The sequence below is a fragment of the Protopterus annectens genome, chromosome 12.part0 (genome assembly GCF_019279795.1).
Source record: "Protopterus annectens isolate FY-2018-M chromosome 12.part0, PAN1.0, whole genome shotgun sequence".
NCBI lineage: Eukaryota > Metazoa > Chordata > Ceratodontiformes > Protopteridae > Protopterus > Protopterus annectens.
In genome coordinates, this window is record NC_056746.1 from 187,144,839 (window position 1) to 187,165,174 (window position 20,336).

Here is a 20,336-nt window from a genome sequence, read left to right on the forward strand (position 1 = left end):
AATACCCACGTTTCTGACTCTAAGAGACAAACCACCAATCCACAAGTTCTCACCTTGATACAGGTGAAAATCCTCAGATACAGTGGGAACAAATAAGCATGTCTGATTGGGTGGAGGCTTGATGGTTGGCAGACAAAGGCACAAAAGCGAAAAAAAAATAAAAGAAAAACTATATTCTCCATTGAAAGATCCATATGTTTAGGAAAGTATAAGGGACCATGCAGATGTGTTATCACAAGCCTTACTAGGTGACAGCAGCAAATTTACTTAAAGATGATGATATTGAGAGACCCAGCGTGCCAAAAGAATTAATTCTTGGACTGAACCTTTGGCAGAAAGGCTGCAGAAGTTCAGAACACCTCCTATGAAAAAAAGGGTCTGGAATGACAACAGTGATGACTTCTCTCAGAGGATGAAAAGTCCTATGGACTGCAGTTAGGACCCAGCCCACAAATGGTCTACAGCTGAAAAGCTTTGAGAAGAGATTATCAACAATTAATCATCCAAGTAAGGAAAACTAAGCGATGACAATGACTCTCATACTACTGAAAGACTACCACCACTGCAAGGAACTTGCTGAACACTTATGGGGTAGAAAACCTACAACAATGGAGCAAACAAAAGCATTTCCTGTGTTTCTAAAGCATTCGAATATGGTAAAAAGTATGTATTGCATCCTATAATCAACCTTGCCAAGTAATGACTTGCAGTCTTACCATCACTGATATTGTACATCATTCACTTGAAAGATGAAGCTCTTTAATCCCAGAGTTATTCTACACACACCCCCCCAGTTATCTTGAGAACTAGAAATAGCATAGATTAAGATCCCATTACTCCCTTGTCCTGGTTATAAAGTGCTAATTTTACACACATTGCCTGATCTTTGAAAAGACTAAAAAGTACATATGGTGGGGGGGGGACAAAAACTAAAATCAACACAATAACCAGTTTTTATAATTTCCACCACACACTGAGGTTATCTAATAGGTTGCTGATTTGGGATGATATGAATAATGTCCCTTATACTCTGCCATTGTAGGGCTTTGCATACATTCCTGCAATCATGAATGCTGTCAAGCATGTGATGGCATCTTCAAATGTTTAGGGATGTTGACATGACGGTCTAATGCTTAATGACCATTTGCTAGCAATATGAAAGTCACTTCTCACAGAAGCACCAAACCTGCTGCATGTCTGTCTGTGTGTCTGCATGTGTCTGTGGGTGGGTGAATACAGCTCTTCAGTGGTGAATGGGTCCATCCTTCTTTGCTGAACACTATTAGTTACTGAGTATCCTAACCATACAGAATAGTACCTCTGATGAGAATACCAATATACATACTCATACCCCCCCCCCCGAGGGAAAAAGTACAGTTTTGTACCTACCATAAATGTAGATGTTCGAGGATTCCATTGCTGCAGTCCTGACTATTGGGTATAGTCCGCGTCCAGTCGGCCCGAATACCAGAGTATAAGGCTGACGTCGGCCAGGGCGCATTAGACTGACGTCAGTACGTCAGGGTACTAATGCGCATGACCGGCGTCATATCCTCAGTCTTTTCTTGCCCCAGATGTCAGAAGACCCTAAAGACAAGTCCCAAAAACCTGCAAAAACATGTACAATATATACAACAATATATACAAAAAATATAAGCATGTAAACTCACCTACACAACCACCCTAAATACAGAGGGAAGGAGGGTAAATTGGACTGCAGCAATGGAATCCTCGAACATCTACATTTATGGTAGGTACAAAACTGTACTATGTTCTTCGTCTTCCATTGCTGCAGTCCTGACTATTGGGTAGAATCCCAAAGCAGAGGTAAGGAGGCTGGCAAATTAGAAAGTAGTAGGAGGTGACAACATGCCTTGTAAAACAGCTGTGGCAAAACCAGCCCTAGACTTAGGGTAGGTGGGAAGGTGATAATGCCTAGAAAGTATGCACTGAACTCCAAGTAGCTGCTTCCAGAATATCCTTAGTTGCCACCCCTTAGAAATGCTGTTGAAGTGGCAGTAGCCCTAGTGGAATGAGGCCTAATCCCAGCTGGAATCTCCTTGCCATGATGGGAATAACAAAATGCAATGCAAAAGCCAATCCACCTAGAAATAGTTTGTTTTGACACAGGCTTGCCCTGAGAACTCAAAGCAAAAGAAACAAACAACTGCTGAGACTGCCTAAAATCCTTAGTCCTGCTTAAATAATAACGCAATTGCCTGTGTACATCTAAAGTGTGCAAAATCTTTTCCCCTTTATTTTGAGGATCTGCAAAAAACGTAGGCAAATGAATAGTTTGGTTTAAAGCCACACTAGAAACCACCTTAGGCATAAAAGAAGGATTAGTGCGTAATGATACCCTATCCTTATGGAAAATCAAAAGGGCTCTACTGCCATAAGGGCCTGCAACTCAGACACCCTTCTTGCAGAAGTAATAGCCAACAGAAAAGCAGTCTTCCATGACAAATATTTCAATTCAGCAGTAGCTGCAGGCTCAAAAGGTTGTAGAGTAAGTTTTTCAACACAAAATTGAGATCCCAAGCAGGAGTAGGAGCTCATTGGGGTCTTATATTCTTTGCCCCTCTAAGAAACTGCTTGAACAAAGGATGCGAAAACAAAGGTGGGTCACAATCATAGTGAGCTGAAATTGCTGCAGCATGAATCTTTATGGAAGAGAAGGACAAACCTTTGTCCAATAATTCAGTAAGATATTGAAGAGCCACACTCAAATTAGGCTCAGAAATCTCCAAATTCTTTGCTGTACTCCAAAATAAAAATCTCTTCCATTTTCTGCATACACTTTCCTTGTACTAGGTCTTCTAGCTTCCATAATCACATTTAAAACTTGTTGAGGAAGTTGAGACCTGCTGTGCTTCAACACAGAATATGCCAAGCTGTTAGATGAAGAGAGTGTAGCTTGACATTGAGCAGATGACCGTCCTTCTGAGATAACAGATGAGGAATCAGAGGTAAAGGCCATGGAGGCTTCTTTACCAGACTCCGTAGTAGAGGGTACCAGTGTTGCGAGGCCAATCTGGAGCTATCAAAATCATCCTTGGCCTGTCTTGTCTGACCTTTAACAGTACCTTTGGAAGAAGAGGTAGAGGTGGAAAGGCATACACATGAAGGTTTTTCCAACTGAAAGACAGAGCATCCACTTTCCAAGCCGTGTGATGAAACCCCTTTGTGCAATACTTTGGCAGCTGGTGGTTTAGTGGAAGCGAACAGATCTATGTCTGGAGTTCCCCATGACACTGTCAGTTTCTGAAATACATGAAGATCCAGTTTCCACTCGTGGGGATCCATGATTTGTCTGCTTAACACATCCGCTAAGGAGTTCTGTGCTCCTGGCAGAAACCTTGCCTGAAGAGTTAGGTGCAGGCTTAGCGCAGTCTCCCATAAAATCATTGCTTGCCTGCATAGAGGATAAGAATGTGTTTCCCCTTGCTTGTTGATGTACCACATGACAGTTGTGTTGTCTGTTAGAATCAACACCTGCCCTGGAAGAAGTAACTCCTTGAAAGCCATCAATGCAAACTGGACTGCTAACATCTCTTTCATGTTGATATGTAGATGCTGTAGTCTGGCAGGCCACTTGTCTTGTATCCACTTTCCATTTAGATGAGCTCCCCAAGCAATGTCCGAGGCATCTGTCGTTAAGATCTGACTTGCCTCTGGCGGGTCACAGAGAGTCCCTTGTTTAGGTGACATTCCTGAGCCCACCACAAGAATTCCTTTTGAAGGCAAGGAATTATTTGAATGACAGTGTCCAAATCCTGGCAGTGCTGTGTCCATACATTTTTGAGATACCATTGTAACTTCCTCATATGCAGTTTGGCATTGGGAAGCACCAGAATACAAGATGCCATGAACCCTAATGCTTGAAGGACTGTCCTTGCAGTCAGCACGGACTGATGAGATAGTTGATGGAAGTAAAGTGACAGACTCTTTTGTTTGTCCGGGGTTAAAAAGGCCATCTGGGCTGCTGTATTCAGTCTCACACCCAGAAAGCACATGTCTTGAGAGGGTACTAGACTGGACTTTATTTCGTTCACAGAATACCCTAGGCATCTTAGCACTCCGATAACATATTCCAGGTGCTGTAGAAGAACTTCCCTTTCTTGAGCCAGAATCAGGCAGTCGTCCAAGTAAGGATAGATTTGAATTCCTTGAAGCCTGAAGTAAGCTATCACTGGAGCCAGAACCTTTGTGAACACTCTGGGCAGTAGATAAGCCAAAGGGCAATGCAGAGAACTGATAATGAGAATTTCCAGTTGAAACCGCAGATATTTCCTGCAACTTAGCCTTATAGGCACATGAAGGTAAGCTTCTTTGAGATCTAAAGTTACCATCCAGTGATCTTTGCCCAGCAGAGGTAAAAGCTGTTGTAACGTCAACATCTTGAACTTGGAATGTCCAGATAAGTGTTGAGGATAGATAAATCCAAAATTGGTCTCCACGTGTTTCCCTTCTTTGGTACAAGGAACAGGCGAGAATAAAATCCTAGGCCCCTTTCTGATACAGGGACTGGCTGAATGGCCCCTATGTGAAGTAACTGTAAAACTTGCTTGTGAGCCTCTTTTCGTTGTTGAGGAGGAACGTCTGGCATGCCTTTGAAAGGGGGCATTGTATGGAAATAAAATCTGTAACCTTGGTGAATGATATCCAACACCCATTTGTCTTGAGTAATTAAATCCCAATTTTCTTTGAAAAGAGACAGTCTTCCTCCCAAAGGAGCTGCCAAACGTGAATCTGCTGGCAGCTGAAAAAACAGGTCATTGGGTCTGTTTACGAAAGGACTGACCCCTGCCCTCACCAGAAGTCTGAGCAGGTGAACTCCCTGTTCTAGGCCTAAAGAACCTTGAGCCCTGCCCCTACCACGTCTAGACCTACCCCTAGACTGAGAATCATAAGCAGGATATGTCCACCCCTTAGCAGGCCAATTTCTACTAAACCCGGTGGCTGCACCTGCAAAATCTTTAACAGTTTGCATAGACTTAGCTTTGTCCTCCATTTTCTTTAAAACTGCTTCCACAGGCGAACCAAACAACACATCAGACTGTAAAGGAGCATCCAAAATCCTTGTCTTAACATGCTCAGCTAAATTCTGATCCTTCAACCAGGCATGCCTGCGAAGAACAGAACTGGTAGCAGCCACCCTCGAGGAGGCCTGTACAGCATCAAAACCACATTGCAAAGAATGCTTACCCACTTGTTCAGACACATGAACCAAATCCAGCAACTCTTTACACTCAATACCTTCCGCCAAAGCATCCACCTTAGATTTCAATTGTGAAAGGAGATAATTCTGATATTTTAGCATGTGAAACTGACAATTCAAAGCTCTCATGGCTAGAGTGGAAGAAGTATACACTTTCTTTCCCAACCTATCCAAAGCCCGTGCCTCTTTATCAGTGGGAACAGGATTTTTAACCACAGAAGCCTTTACACCCTTAGGCCCTTGAGAAATAGTTTCTGGGTCCGCCCTAGGACTCTTAAACAAATATTTATGAGCTTCAGGCACCCTATAATACCTATCAGGCTTAACAGGAGCAGGAGGCAAAGAGTCAGGGTTCAGGAAGCCTCTGCAAAACATCTTCCACCACATTCAACACAGGAGGAATAGCTAAAGGCCTATGCTGGGGTAAAACAAGAACTCCCTAAGCCTTTTCCTGGAGTCAGAGTAATCCTGGCCTTCCCATTTAAAGTGCTCCCTCATGGAATGCAAAGTCTCTGAAAATGAGAAATCCTCAGGTGGAGAAGCTGTAGGAGTGGAATCATCCACATCAGAATCAGAATAAGTAGGATACTCCTGCATATCTTCCACAGAAGATTCTGAAGCCTCTGAACACTGTTCAAAACTATCAAACTCGGTTCCACCCTAGGCCTCTTATCAGGCGGGGGCATAGAACCCCTAATCATAGTAATCAAATCTTCTGCCATTTTAAGCATATGTTTCTTAGGTACAGAACCCGAAATGCTAGGAGAAGCCCCCACTGAAGCTGAAGTAGGCCTACCTCTCAAAGAAGTTTTGGCAACAGAAGGAGAGGCCCTAACTACCTTGGGAAGAGAGGGAAGAACAGTCACCTGAGAAGCCCCTCAGCCTGGCCTACCTCCTGAGAAGGCACATCCTGTAAGAGTATAGTTTCTGCCTGGGACTCCATGGAAACTCCTGGCAAAACCTCCGGCTCCACTGAGCCTTCTAAAGAACCGGCGTCCGGGACTGCGGTTCCTCAACCCTAGGCTTCACAGTTTTATCCTTGCGCTTCTTGGAAGCGGCGTCGGAGCATCCGGCGGCATTTTATAATTACGCTTCCCAAACACTAACCTGGCACAGTCTAACCTCCTCTTAATAGTGCGTTTGTTAAACCTAGCACAAGGCGGCAACCAACAACGTCGTGCTCAGGCCCTAAACAAGGTATACACAAGGTATGATAATCCCTATGAGGTATCTGTTTCCCACAAGAAATACAGTTATTCACTTTTTCTGACATCCGGTAAAATACTGAGGCAAGAAAAACTAAAAGGTCCCCAACGGAGTACTTAGCCAACTCTGTTTCGGTCTGAAACTCGGTTCGGAAATATTTCAATCGCCAACCTGCACTCGCAAAACTGCTTCTGCATCGGACCATGCGGCAAAAGACTGAGGATATGGCGTCGGTCATGCGCATTAGTACCCTGGCGTACTGACGTCAGTCTAATGCGCCCTGGCCGACGTCAGCCTTATACTCTGGTATTCGGGCCGACTGGACGCGGACTATACCCAATAGTCAGGACTGCAGCAATGGAAGACGAAGAACATCAAAGCCAAGCTAAACTGTACATGCAGACTTCCAGTGACATGATTCCAGAAACTGTCAGCAGAATCCATGTTCCATATGGCCATGTGAAAGTTAACTGGTAAACAGTTCATAGTCTGGTATCCTAAAGACTAGTTTACTTCAAAACTGAATTAAGCTGTTTGTTCCAGAAACATAACATGTACAACAACTGAAAATATATTTTAAAGTACATTATTTTAGGATTTTTTTTCCCAAAAAATCTTTACTAAATTTACATATATGACAAAGGCAATCTTACATTATTATAAATGAAAAACACAAAAAATGATATCACTTTAGTTGCAAATCATTTACATCACAGACACAACTGAAACAACCGTAGTTTCAAACATTATACATCACTTATAAACCATCCAGTCATAATAAGTTTAGCATTATACCGCTCATTCAAATACTGCCTCAAACCTCATTCCTGCTCTGCATATATTGTTCCCACAATTCCCATTCTTTCATATGTAGTTTGCTTCTTCCCTTTTCTAAAGATTCCAATTCCAGCTGTTTTATCTCTCTTACTGTATTCACTACTTCTAGTAAAGTTGGTCTATACTTTGATTTCCATTTTCTAGTAATTGTTTTTTGGCAGCCACCATAATTAGACTCAACAAGGCTTTACTATGTCTAGGCAATTCTAATTCTGTAGCATAACTCAAAAAAATCATCTCCCCAGTCAGTCCAACCTGCTTACTCAGCATCTCTGACAGAGCAGTCTGCAGTGAATCCCAAAACTCCACCAGCTTATTACACTCCCAAAAAATATGTCCCCAGCTACCTCTTTCTTGCCCGTTATACCTCCAACATTTGCTAGCCACCTGAGGAAAAATTCTTTGGAGTCTACTTGGGGTATAAAAATACCTATGTAAACACTTCCAGGCAAAGATCCTAAATCTTCTAGACTTTGTTGCATATTTGGGAGATACACATACATATAGATATATATATATATATATATATATATATATAGATATATATATATATATATATATATATATATATATATATATAGATATATATATATATGTATATATATATATATATATATATATATATATATATACACACACACACACACACACACACCCTCCCATTGTCTCTTTGTGAATTCGTTATTCAATCTCTCTTCCAATCCTTTCTAAGCTCCTCTGATTGAGTCTTATAATTATCGTGCAATATTTTATATGCTTTACTAATTATTACTTTTTTAATGGCAGCTTCTGTTCTAGATTCTATTAAAAATTCTACCAGTGCTGGTCTTTCATTTAGGAGCCCCCTATTTCTTTTTCTTTGCCTGTATTATGATACCAATCCTTGACAGGGACACATTATTTTAGGATTATCTAATTTTATGTAACTAATTCATAATAGCGACTCTTGTCCCTATTATGGAATGTAAATGGCCTTACAGGTGTATATATATATATATATATATATATATATATATATATATATATATATATATATATACACACACACACACACACACACACAAAACAGAGTATACTGAATTATATTACAAAATGGTGAAAATAGCAATGCTGTTGGAAACAAATCTGTATAAAAATGAGCATGTGAATTTGACAAAAAAAAAACTGATTTCAAAGTTGCTATTCAGAAAAAGGGGAGGGAGAATACTGATCCAAAGGTGACGCAACAGGAGAAAAAAGGCAATAATAATAGATTTTTGGTAGTAAACAGTTATTGGCAGGGGAGGAGGATTACGTTGGCATGTGTTTAAATTCAACCTAAAACTGATATTTTGGAACTTTAGAGAATTTTGGGAGAAATAATCAGCTGTCAACATGGAATATTTATGGACAGAGACTAGAACTGGATTTCAAATAGTTATGTTGTATTAGGAGGCTCTAAGAGAAAATTTACCAAAAGACGACAGATGGCTTGAGAAATATATGAATTCAGTATGGAAAATCTGCATTCAGTAGAAGGAATTCAGGGAATCATACGTAAATGCTGTCTAAGGTATAATAACTGGGCTAAGCTTGATAGAAATTATATTATACAGGAGCATGTATATTTCATTGAAGGCTTTGACATGATTCCAATAATTATTTCAGATCACACACTGATAAAAACTAATATAAAGATGCAGGTATGAAATCAAAATGAGACCATGGTAATTTTATGGTTACATAAAAATTAGATATACCCTATTAAGAATGAAGAATTTACGGAATGGATAGTGGAGATGATTCAAGAATTATTATGGAAGACAGATATTTTTTCAGAAAGGATAGCTAGTGAGTGGGATAAATTGAAAACAGAGTTTAAAAGTAGGGTAGAAATAAGAGAGACATAGCTGGTGAGCAATATGCACAGCAGCAGGAGGAGAAAACTGCAAAAACTATCTGTGCGACTTTGCCAACCGCAGGTTAGTGCACATAATATTTCAAAACAGGCAGCTTTTGACAGTACAGTGGCAGCCCAGTATAGCCTGTTCAGCTTACAGTTGTTACTTGCAGGATCAGTTAAGTAGTAATTACAAAACAAATATGACAGAGCAGGAGGCTGCGAAAATTAAAAAATAGAGTGGTTCTGGTTAGGGGGGTGGGGGGGACAAAGAATAAGGCATCCCAGCCAGTGTGCAAACCAAGTACACTACAGTTTAACAGTTAATATTAGCAGCAACAGTTATTGTGAGGGCAAAAAAGTACAGTTGTGTACACTTACCATAAATGTAGATGTTCGAGAGTATTCGCTGTTGCAGTCATCACATTTGGGCTATCCTGCCAGGGGTAGCCCTCAGTTGGCCCAAATACCAGAGGCTTAGTATTTCTGCGTCAGTTGCTGTCACTGCAGGACTGATGTCAGGTCGTCAGTGGTATAAAATCAGGCAGCTGATACCATTACATCATCTTTTCTTGCCCCAACTGTCAGGAGCCCCCAAATAGGGAGCTAGGTTATGGTGGAAGAACACCAAAAGTAGAAAGTAAACATCAAACATACCCTGAAAGGAGAGAGGAAGAGATAGAGAGAGAGAGAGAGACAAGGGGGATGGAGGGGGAGGGGGAGTACAGTTGTGTACACTTACCATAAATGTAGATGTTTGAGTGTATTCACTTTTGCAGTCATTACATTTGGGTTATCTGCCTGCTGGTAGCCTTCAGCTGGCCTGAATATCAAAGTCTTGGGTTCCTGCATCGGATGCTGTCTCTTCTTCCATGACGTCAGGGGTATAAAACATGCAGCCTATGCCAATACATCACTTTTTCTTGCCCCAGATGTCAGGTGCCACCATAATGGAAAGCAATTATATGTTAGGTTACACCTCCAACAAAAAGCAAATACACCAGAAAGCTGAAACACAATAAACAAGAAGAAAAGTATAGCCAAGAGAAGTCAGGGGGCTGGAGGGAGGGTAACCAGGACTGCAACAGTGAATACACTCGAACATCTTCATTTATGGTAATTGTACACAACTGAACTATGTTCTTCATGTTTCACTGTTGCAGTCATTACATTTGGGTTGATTCCCAAAACTAAGGAAGGGAGGAGAAAGTTAGAGAGCACTAGGACCAGGTATTAAGCCCTGCAAAACTGCAGTGGCAAAACCAGCTCTGGATTTAGAAAAAATAGGCATGTGGTAATGCTTGGTGAAGGTATGTACAGAGCTCCAGGTAGCAGCTTCTAGGATGTCCCTGGTAGGGACACCTCTGAGAAAGGCTGTAAAGGTAGATGCAGCCCTGGTGGAATGTGATCTTATCCCCTGTGTGGTAGGTTTTCCATGGTGCTTATAGCAGAAATGAATGCAATGGGCTATCCTCGTAGAAATGTTTTGCTTTGAAATGGCCTTCCCCTCTGCCCCTGCAGCAAAGCCAGTTAACAGCTGTTCAAATTTTCTGAGAGGCTTGGTTCTGTCCAAATAAAATCTAAGTTGCCTGTGCACATCCAAAGAGTGCAGTATTCATTCTCCTTTGTTCTGTGGATTTGGGAAAAAAGTAGGCAAATGAATGGAATGATTAAGGGCCACACTAGACACCACCTTGGCCATAAAGGAAGGATTGGTCCTGAGGGACACCCTGTCTGCATGGAAGATGATGAATGGGTCCACTGAAAAGATAACTAGAAGGAAGGCTGTTTTCCAAGAAAGGAACTTCAACTCTGCAGTTACAGCTGTCTCAAAAGGGGGTAGAGTGAGCTTTTCCAATACAAAGTTAAGTTCCCAGGCTGGAGTAGGGGCTCTCTTGGGCGGTCTTAAATTTTTGAACCCTCTGAGGAATTGCTTTAGCAAGGGGTGAGAGAAGAGGGGTGGGTTCAGCATTAGAATGAGCTGAAATGGCAAAGGCATGAATTTTAATTGACGAGAAGGAAAGGCCCTTTTGGAGCATCTCTGTTAAGTACTGAAGAATATGCGGTAAGCTGGGCACTGTTGTGCCCATCCCCTGAGTGTTGCTACAGGAACAGTATCTTTTCCACATTTTCTAGTACTAGGCCCCCTTGCCTCTAGCATGATATCAAGCACCTGCTTACTGAGGGATGCTATTGGAGAGCTCAAGGAATTAGCCAGGCTGCAAGGTTCAGGGTTTGAAGCTGAGGGTGCAGAATCTGGCCCGCTAGCTGGGACAGTAGGGAAGGGGTCTGAGGCAGGTGCCATGATTCCAGCAGTGGCATACTGCGCAAGAGGGGGTACCAGTGCTGGTATGACCAGTCTGGTGCAATCAGTATTGTCCTTGGTTTGTCCTGTTTGATCTTTAGCAGAACTTTCGAGAGGAGAGGCAGAGGGGGAAAGGCATAAACTGAGAGGCTTTCCCAGGTGAAGGACGGGGCATACACTTTCCAAGCTTGACTGTGGGAAGTCCTTGTGCAGAATTTGTCCAATTGGTAGTTCTGAGGGGAGGCAAACAGGTCTATCTCTGGATTCCCCCATTTGTTTTTCAAAAGGTTGAATATCTTTGGTTCCAGTTTCCACTCGTGTGGGTCCATGAGATTTCTGCTTAGGTCATCTACCAGTGAATTTAGCTTGCCTGGCAGGAACTGAATTTGTAGGTGCACTTAGTTGCTCAAGGCTGTGTTCCATGCAGCCATGGCTAGTCTGCAGACAGGGTACGAGTGGGTTCCCCCCTGCTTGTTTATGTACCACATAACAGTGTTTTTTTGTCTGTCTTTACCAATAATTGTCCTGGAAGAATGTGGTCCTTGAAGGCTGTCAGGGAATTCTGTACAGCTAACATTTCTTTTTGACTGATATGCAGGTGCATCTGACTCGGGTTCCATTTGCCCTGAATGCACTGCCCTGCCAAGTGAGCCCCATGCATAGTTTGATGCGTCTGTTGTTAGGGTTTGGGCGTCAGGGGATAGAGTGAATGGGAGCCCCTTGTTGTGGTAGCAGGCCACTGCCCACCAAAGGAACTCTGTCTTTATGCAAGGAATGATAGGAATCATTGATTCCAGGTCCTGAGAATGTTGACACCATAAGCTTTTTAGATACCATTGTAGTTTCCTCATATGCAGTCTTGCATATGGAATTAGAAGAATGCAAGAGGCCATGAACCCCAGGGTTTGCAGGATTTTCCTTGCAGATAGCTGGGTCTTTGTAGCCAGTAGCTTGAAATAGGCTGTCAAATAAAGTTGTTTCTCTAGCGTGAGGTAAGCCATCTGGGAAGTTGTGTTCAAGCTTGCTCCCAGGAATACAATTTGTTGGCAGGGTACTAGATGAGATTTATTTTCGTTTATGGTGTACCCCAGTGAGGTTAGAAGTTTCTTTACAAATGCCAGATGTTTTAGTAGCATTTCCTGGCTTTCTGCCAGAATAAGACAATCGTCCAGGTATGGGTATATTTGAATATTTCTTCGCCTGCAAAATGCAATGACTGGAGCTAGACACTTTGTGAATACCCTGGGCGCAGTAGATAAGCCAAAGGGAAGTGCAGAGAACTGACAGTGTATGGAGCCTGCTCTGAAGCGTAGGTATTTCCTGCAAGATTCCCTTATTGGAATGTGCAAGTAAGCTTCCTTTAAGTCTAAGGTTGCCAACCAGGCATCTTTGCCCAGCAAAGGATGTTAGCATTTTGAATTTTGGGATTACTAAAAAGGTGTTTAGAATAGAGATGTACAGGATAGGATGCCAGGAGCTGTCTTTTCTGGGTACCAGGAAAAGTCTTGAGTAAAAAACCTTGTCCCCTTTCGTCTGCTGGGACAGGTTGAACAGCCCTGATACTTAGAAGAGAGAGAACCTGTTGTTGAGCCTCTGGCCAACCATTTGGGTTTGGTAAGGTGTGGAAGTGGAATCTGTAACCTTGGAAAACTATATTTAAAACCCATTTGTCATGGGTAATGAGTTCCCAGTTTTTGTGCATGTAGGGTGATCCTTCCCTCTAAAGGAGCAGGCAGTTGAGCAGGGCTTGGAAGGTTTAAGGTTAAGTCATTGTGACATTTTTCTATAGGGGGGGTGTCTTACTACTTCCAGCTTTGGAAGTGGGAGCCCCCACTGCTTAGGCCTGCGAGTACCTTGGGACTGTAGCCTAGGTGGTCTGCTGTTCCTGGGTTTTGACTGAGAAGGCCTGGAAGAGACAGGAAAGGACCAATTCTTGGAAGGCCAATGCCTGCTAAATCTGGGAGGCTGTACTTGCAGGAAATCTTTAACAGTTTACATAGATTTAGCTTTTTCCTACATCTTTTTAAGGACTTCTACTGCTTTGTTGCCAAACAGGCGGTCTTGGTTTAAGGGAGCATCCAGTAATTTAGCTTTAACATGATCTGGCAAATATTGCTCCTTAAGCCAAGCATGCCTTCTAAGTACAGACATAGTGACAGCAGCCCTGCAAGATGCTTCTGAAGAGTCAAAACCACACTGCAATGTATGTTTACCAACTTGTTCATCAGAATGCATTAAATCCTGTAATTCTTTATTTTCAGCACAGTCAGGAATCAACATAATTTTCTGTTTAAGTAGTCTCATAAAATGTTGCTGATATTTTAACATATGAAACTGGCAGTTTAAGGCTCTAATGGCCAAAGTAGCAGAAGTGTATACCGTCTTACCCCATCTATCCAAGGCCCTGGAATCTCTATCAGAGGGGGTAGGGTTTATGGCAGTAGTAGCCTTAATGCCTTTAGGTCCTTGGGAAATGGTCTCTGAGTCTGTAGTAGGACTCTTGAAGAGGAACTTGAGATTCAGGTACTCTGTAATACCGGTCAGGCTTTCTGGGAGCTGGAGGTAAAGTGTCTGGGGCCAGGCTAGATTCCAAGAAGGCATCATCTACAATGTCCAGGACAGGAGGGATAGCTAAAGGCCTATGTTGTGGGAGGAGTAAGAATTCCCTAAGCCTCTTTTTGGAGTCATAGTAATCCTGTCTTTCCCAACGGAAATACTCCCTAAGAGTGTGCAAGGTTTCACCAAAAGAAAAATCTTCTGGAGGGAAAGCAGAGGGAATGGAATCCTCTGCATCAGAATCCTCATAGGTAGATAAGGGCAAATCCTGGTAATCAGAAGAAACAGAAATTTCAGAAGCCTGATCTGAAGAATCAGAAGGAAAATCAGTTCTAGGTCTCTTAGAGGGAGAAGGCTGGTTTCCCCTAATTAGAGTAATACGATCTTCAGCGATTCTTATTATTTGTTTTTTAGGCATATGGGCCTGACCATGCAGTTTGGATGTCAGTTTTCTAGGCGTGGGTCGAGTTTTAGGCCTTGAAGAAAAAGATGGGGTCGGTTTGAAATTCAAGTCAGTAGACCTGAAAACACCCTCAGAAGCCAGTGCCTGCACAGCAACTCTGGACCCATCCAAGGTAGAGACATACACAGGTTCCATAGTCGAAGAAGCATCTCACGGCATACTGGACTCCAAATGGATCTCAGCAGAAGCCTGTGAATCTGAAGTAGTAGGTATCAGGGGCTGCGAAAGTGCCTCACTGAGTACTGGCGAACTGGCGACTAGCTTAACGGAAGCATTTGTCAGCAGCTTTGGACCTATGCAGTCTGTCTCTGTCTCTGTCTTTATCGTTGCATCTTTTTCTTTTTTTTTCGGAATGTCTGTAGTCAGATGGCTTACCGAAGCCATTTCTGGATAGTTAAACCGAGTACCAAAATAATTTGCTGCAAAAAGAAACTGACGGCGAATAGTCTGGAGGTTGAATAAGGCACAAAATTGACAGCGAGGGATGTCGCGGTCTGGGCCTAAGCAAGGAATGCAGTACAAATGAAAATCTTTGAGGTATTTGCTTTCCACAGGTAATACAATTGTTAACTTTTACTGACATCGGTTAAGAGCAATAAAAAGAATCCCCAACGGGGTACTTAGGTTTTTTAAGACTTTGGTTCTGAAATTCGAAAATGAAAATTTCAGGAGTCGGCCGACCGGCACTTGTGAACTGCTTCTGCTTCGGGCACTGCACGGCAAGAAAGACTGATGTAATGGTATCAGCTGCATGTTTTATACCCCTGGCGACCTGACGCCATGGAAGAAGAGACTGTATCTGACGCAGGAACCCAAGACTTTGATATTCAGGCCGGCTGAGGGCTACCAGCAGGCAGATAACCCAAATGTAATGAATGCAACAGTGAAACACGAAGAACATCCAGGACTGCAACAGTGAATACACTTGAACATCTACATTTATGGTAAGTGTACACAACTGTACTGTTTTTCGTGTTTCACTGTTGCAGTCATTACATTTGGGTTGATTCCCAAAGCTGAAGAAAAGGGTGGAGGAAATCAAGAAGATTGGGGGCTGGCTAGTATGCCCTGCAAAACTCTGGTGGCAAAGCCTGCCCTGGATTTGGATAAGACAGGCAGGTGGTAATGCTTGGTGAAGGTATGAACAGAAGTCCATGTTGCAGCCTCCAGGATGTCCCTGATGGGGACCCCTCTGAAAAAAGCTGCAGATGTGGAGGTTGCCTGGTGGAATGGGTCTTGAACCCCCCTTTGGGGATGGTTTCCCGTGCTGTTTGTAGCAGAAATGGATGCAGTGTGTTATTCATTTAGAGATTGTTTGTTTGGATATGGCCTTGCCCTCTTCCTCTGCTGCGAAGCTGACTAGCAATTGGTCAGTTTTTTCTAAAATATTTAGTCCTATCCAGATGGAATCTGAGCTGTCTGTGCACATCTAGAGAGTGCAGAATCCTTTCCCCCTTGTTTTGTGGGTTAGGGAAAAAGGCGGGCAAATGGATGGATTAGCTGATAGCCACAATGGACACCACTTTAGGCATGAAGGATGGATTAGTCCTGAGGGAGACCCTGTCAGCATAGAAAATGATGAATGGCTCTACAGCCCTGAGTGCTTGTAGCTCTGAAACTCTTCTAGCTGAAGTGATGGCCAGAAGCAAGGCTGTTTCCAAGAGAGGAATTTTAACTCTGCTGAAGCTGCAGATTCAAAGGGGGGTAGGGTGAGCTTTTCCAACACAAAGTTAAGGTCCCAAGCTGGGGCAGGAGCTCTTCTGGGTGGCCTTAAGTTGTTAGCCCCTCTTAGGAACTGTTTGATGAAAGGGTGTGAGAAGAGAGGTGGCTCTGTGCTGTAATGAGCAGAGATGGCAGAGGCATGAATCTTAATAGAAGAGAAGGATATACCTCTGTGCAGTAGGGTCTGCTAGGTAATCCAGGATGACAGGTAGGGAGGGCTGTGCTGTTTCGGCTCCCTTAGCCTGGATCCAGGTGAAAAACCTTTTCCACTTGGCAGCATAGGATTTTCTAGTGTTGGGGTGTCTGGCCTCACGTATAACATCTAGGACTTGTTTGCTTGGCTGGCAGCTTATGGAGAGGTCAGGGAATAAGCCAGTCTGCTAGGTTGAGGGTCTGCAATTGGGGATGCATGAATTCTCCATTCTTCTGGGTCAGGGAGTGTTGGGATCTGAGGTAGGTGCCATGGTGATAGGGTTGACAGGCCGCACAGCAGTGGGTACCGGTGCTGGCGTGGCCAGTCTGGGGCAATAAGGATTGCCCTCAGTTTTTCCTCCCTTATTTTGAGCAGTACCCTTGAAATGAGTGGTAGAGGGGGAAATGCATAGACCGAGAGGTTTACCCACTGGAAGGATAAAGCATCCACTTTCCAGGCCTTGCTGTGAGGTTCCCTGGTGCAGAATTGGCTGGGCTGATGACTGGAGTGGGAGGCAAAGAGATCCACCTTCAGGGTGCCCCATTTCTGGGTTACAAGGGTGAAGGTTCTGTGGTCTAGCTGCCAGTCGTGTGGGTCTAGCAGGTTTCTGCTTAAGTTGTCTGCCAGAGAATTTAGGGAGTCTGGCAGGTGTATTTGCATGGCTGAGGCCGTGTGCCAAAGGGTCACGGTGAGCCTGCAGAGAGGATGAGCGAGTCCCTCCTTGCTTGTTGATATACCACATTACTGTGGTGTTGTCTGTTTTGATCAGTAGAGGCCCCGGGGACAGTAGTGGTCTGAAAGCTGTCAGGGCGTGCTGAACAGCTAGCATCTCTTTTTGGTTGATGTGCAGATGTATTTGATTTGGGCTCCAATGGCCCTGAATGCACCTGCCATCCAGGTGTGCACCCTAGACATAGTCTGATGCATCTGTGGTGAGGGTCTGGATGGCATGGGGTTGTGAGAAGGGAAGTCCCTTGTTGTGGTTGCATGCTGCTGCCCACCAAAGAAAATCTTTCCTTAGACAAGGTATCATTGGAATGATAGTTTTCAGGTCTTGAGAGTGTTTACACCAAAGGCTTTTTAGGTACCACTGTAGTTTCCTCATATGCAGTCTGGCATATGGAATGAGTAGAATGCAGAAGGCCATGAACCCTGGAGCTTGCAGGATTTTCCTTGTGGATAACTGAATTCTGGTGGCTAGCTGAGAGTAGTCTGGCAGGTAGGCTTGTTTTTCTGGAGTAAGGAATGCCATCTAGGATGCTGTGTCCAGGCTTGCTCCCAGGAATACAATTTTTTGTGTGGGTACTAGTTTTGATTTCTTTTTGTTGACAGTATACCCCAGGGAGGTCAGTAGGGCCTTTACAAAGGTCAAGTGCTGTAACAGCTTTTCCTGTTTGCCTGAATCAGGCAGTCATCTAAATTGGGGTAAATTTGAATATTTCTTTGTCTGCAAAAAGCAATGGCTGGAGGCAGGCATTTTGTGAAAACTCTGGGAGCAGTGGACAAGCTAAAGGGAAGTGCAGAGAACTGAAAGTGCATAGATCCTGACCCAAAACGTAGATATTTCCTGCAGATTCCCTGATTGGGATGTGTAGGTAGGCCTCTTTTAGTTCTAGGGTGGCTAACCAAGCATCCTTGGAAAGCATATGAAGACGCTGCTGGAGGATGAACATTTAGAATTTTGGTATAACCAGAAAGGTGTTTAGAATGGATAGATTGAGGATTGGGCACCAGGTGCCCTCTTTTCTGCGTACCAGGAAGAGTCTGGAGTAGAAACCTTGGCCTGTCTGGTCTGCAGATACATACTGTACTGGCCTCATGGAGAGCAGGGAAAGGACTTGCTTTTTGGCCTCTGCCCACTGGCTTGGAGGAAGATCTGGGAACCCTTTTGGGGTTGGTAGAGTGTGGAAATAAAATGTGTATCCCTGGGACACTATGTTGACAACCCATTGGTCGTTGGTAATAGAGGCTCAGTTGTTTGCATGGAAGGAGAGTTTTCCTCCTAGGGGCACAAGCAGGTGGGCAGAATTAAGGGCTGAGGTGTGAAGTCATTGTGTGTTCTTACTATAAGTGGGTGGCTTAGCACGCCCTGTTTTTGAAGAGAAGAAACTCTATTGCTTAGATCTCTGCATTCCCTAGGGCTGCTGTCTGGGGGGCCTGCTTCCTCTGGGTCTGGGCTGAGCTGGCCTGGAGGAGGCCGGAAAGGACCAGTGCTTGGAGGGGCAATGCCTACTGAACCTCGGAGGCTGGGCTTGTAAAAAACTGTCCGCATAGATTTAGCTTTTTCTTCCATCTTTTTTAAGACCTCTTCTGCCTTGGTGCCAAACAAATTGTCTTTGTTCAAGGGAGCGTCCAATAATTTAGATTTAACGTGGTCTGGCAAGGTCTGTTTCTTAAGCCAAGCATGCCTTCTAAGGACAGAACAAGTGACTGCTGTCCTGCAAGATGCTTCTAGGGCTTCAAAGCCACATTGCAAGGTGTGCTTATTAACTTGGCTTGCAGAATGCATAAGCTCTTGTAATTCTTTATTTTCTGCGCAAGCAGGAAAGGAAGATATTTTTGTTTGAGGAGTTCCATGGTATGCTGCTGATATTTCAGCATGTGGAACTGACAATTTAGTGCTCTAGTAGCAAGAGTAGCAGAAGTGTATACTTTTTTACCCCATCTGTCTAAAGCTTGGGAATCCCTGTCTGAGGGGGTGGGATTCTTAGCTGAGGTTGCTTTTATTCCTTTAGGCCCTTGAGAGATGATCTCTGGGTCAGCAGTAGGATTTTTGAAAAGGAATATGTGAGAGTCATGGACTCTGTAGTACCTTTCAGGCTTCCTGGGAGACGGTGGAAGGGTGTCAGGAGTCAAACTAGATTCCATAAAAACATCATCAACAACATTCAGGACAGGAGGAATGGCCAAAGGTCTGGGCTGCGGCAAATCTAAGAATTCCCTGAGTCTCTTTTTTGACTGAGGGTAGTCCTGACATTCCCACTGGAAATGCTCCCTTAAAGTATGAAGGGTTTCACCAAAAGAAAAATCCTCGGGTGGAAAGGTAGAAGGAATGGATTCCTCTGTATCAAAATCCTCATAAGCAGAGAGGGGTTTCATATCTTCATATTCAGAAGCATCAGAGTCATCAGACTCCTGTTCAGATAAAACTACTGGGGACAAGTCTCTTTTTCTTTTGGAAGGGGTAGCCTGGCTTCCCCTAATAAGCATAATAAGGTCTTCCGTCGTTTTAAGCATTTGAGATTGAGGCAAAGAAGCAGGTGCCTGAGCTTGGGTCATCGTTTTATTGAGCATAGTTCATACCCTGGGCCTTAGAAACTCAGTAGTTTTAGAAAGAACTGAAAACACAAAAGAAGTCATCAGGTTGTGTCAAGTATCGGTAGTGCAAAGTACTTCCTCAGAAGCTGGTGCCTGCTCAGCGCCTCCGGACCCATCCAAGTTAGAGACATCCGCAGGATCCTTAGTCGAAGAACAGTCTCGTGAAAGGGTCTGGGCAGCAGCCTGCGAATCCACAGAAGCGGGCATCAGGGGCTGTGAAAGTGCCTCACTGAGGACCGGACCGGTAAACTGACGACTAGCTTAATGGAAACGTCGGCGGCGGTTTTGGACCTGTGCGGTCTGTCTCTGTCTTTATTCTTATGTTTTTTTCGGAAGATCGGTAGTTGGATGGCTTACTGAAGCCATATCGGAATTCGAGGACTGAGAGCGAAAATATCTAGCTACAATAAGGGCCCGACGACGAATAGTTCTGGTGTTGAACAAAGCCAAAAGCGACAGCGAGGGATATCGTGGTCTGGGCCTAAACAGGTGACGCAGTAAGAATGGAAGTCTTGGTGTGGCATTTGCTTTCCATATGCGAGACAATTGTTAACTATTTCTGACATCGGTTAGAGCAAGAAAAAGGGATCCCCATTGGGGTACTTAGCTTTAGAAGACTTCAACTTCAATTCAGAA

At 43.7% G+C, this 20,336-nt stretch overlaps 1 protein-coding gene across 1 annotated transcript in view; it reads right to left on the reverse strand.

The window, feature by feature from the left end:
* Positions 1 to 20,336, reverse strand: part of EME2 (essential meiotic structure-specific endonuclease subunit 2) — a 471,218-nt gene that overhangs the window by 5,523 nt on the left and 445,359 nt on the right. The gene's annotated exons all lie outside the window — the stretch shown is intronic.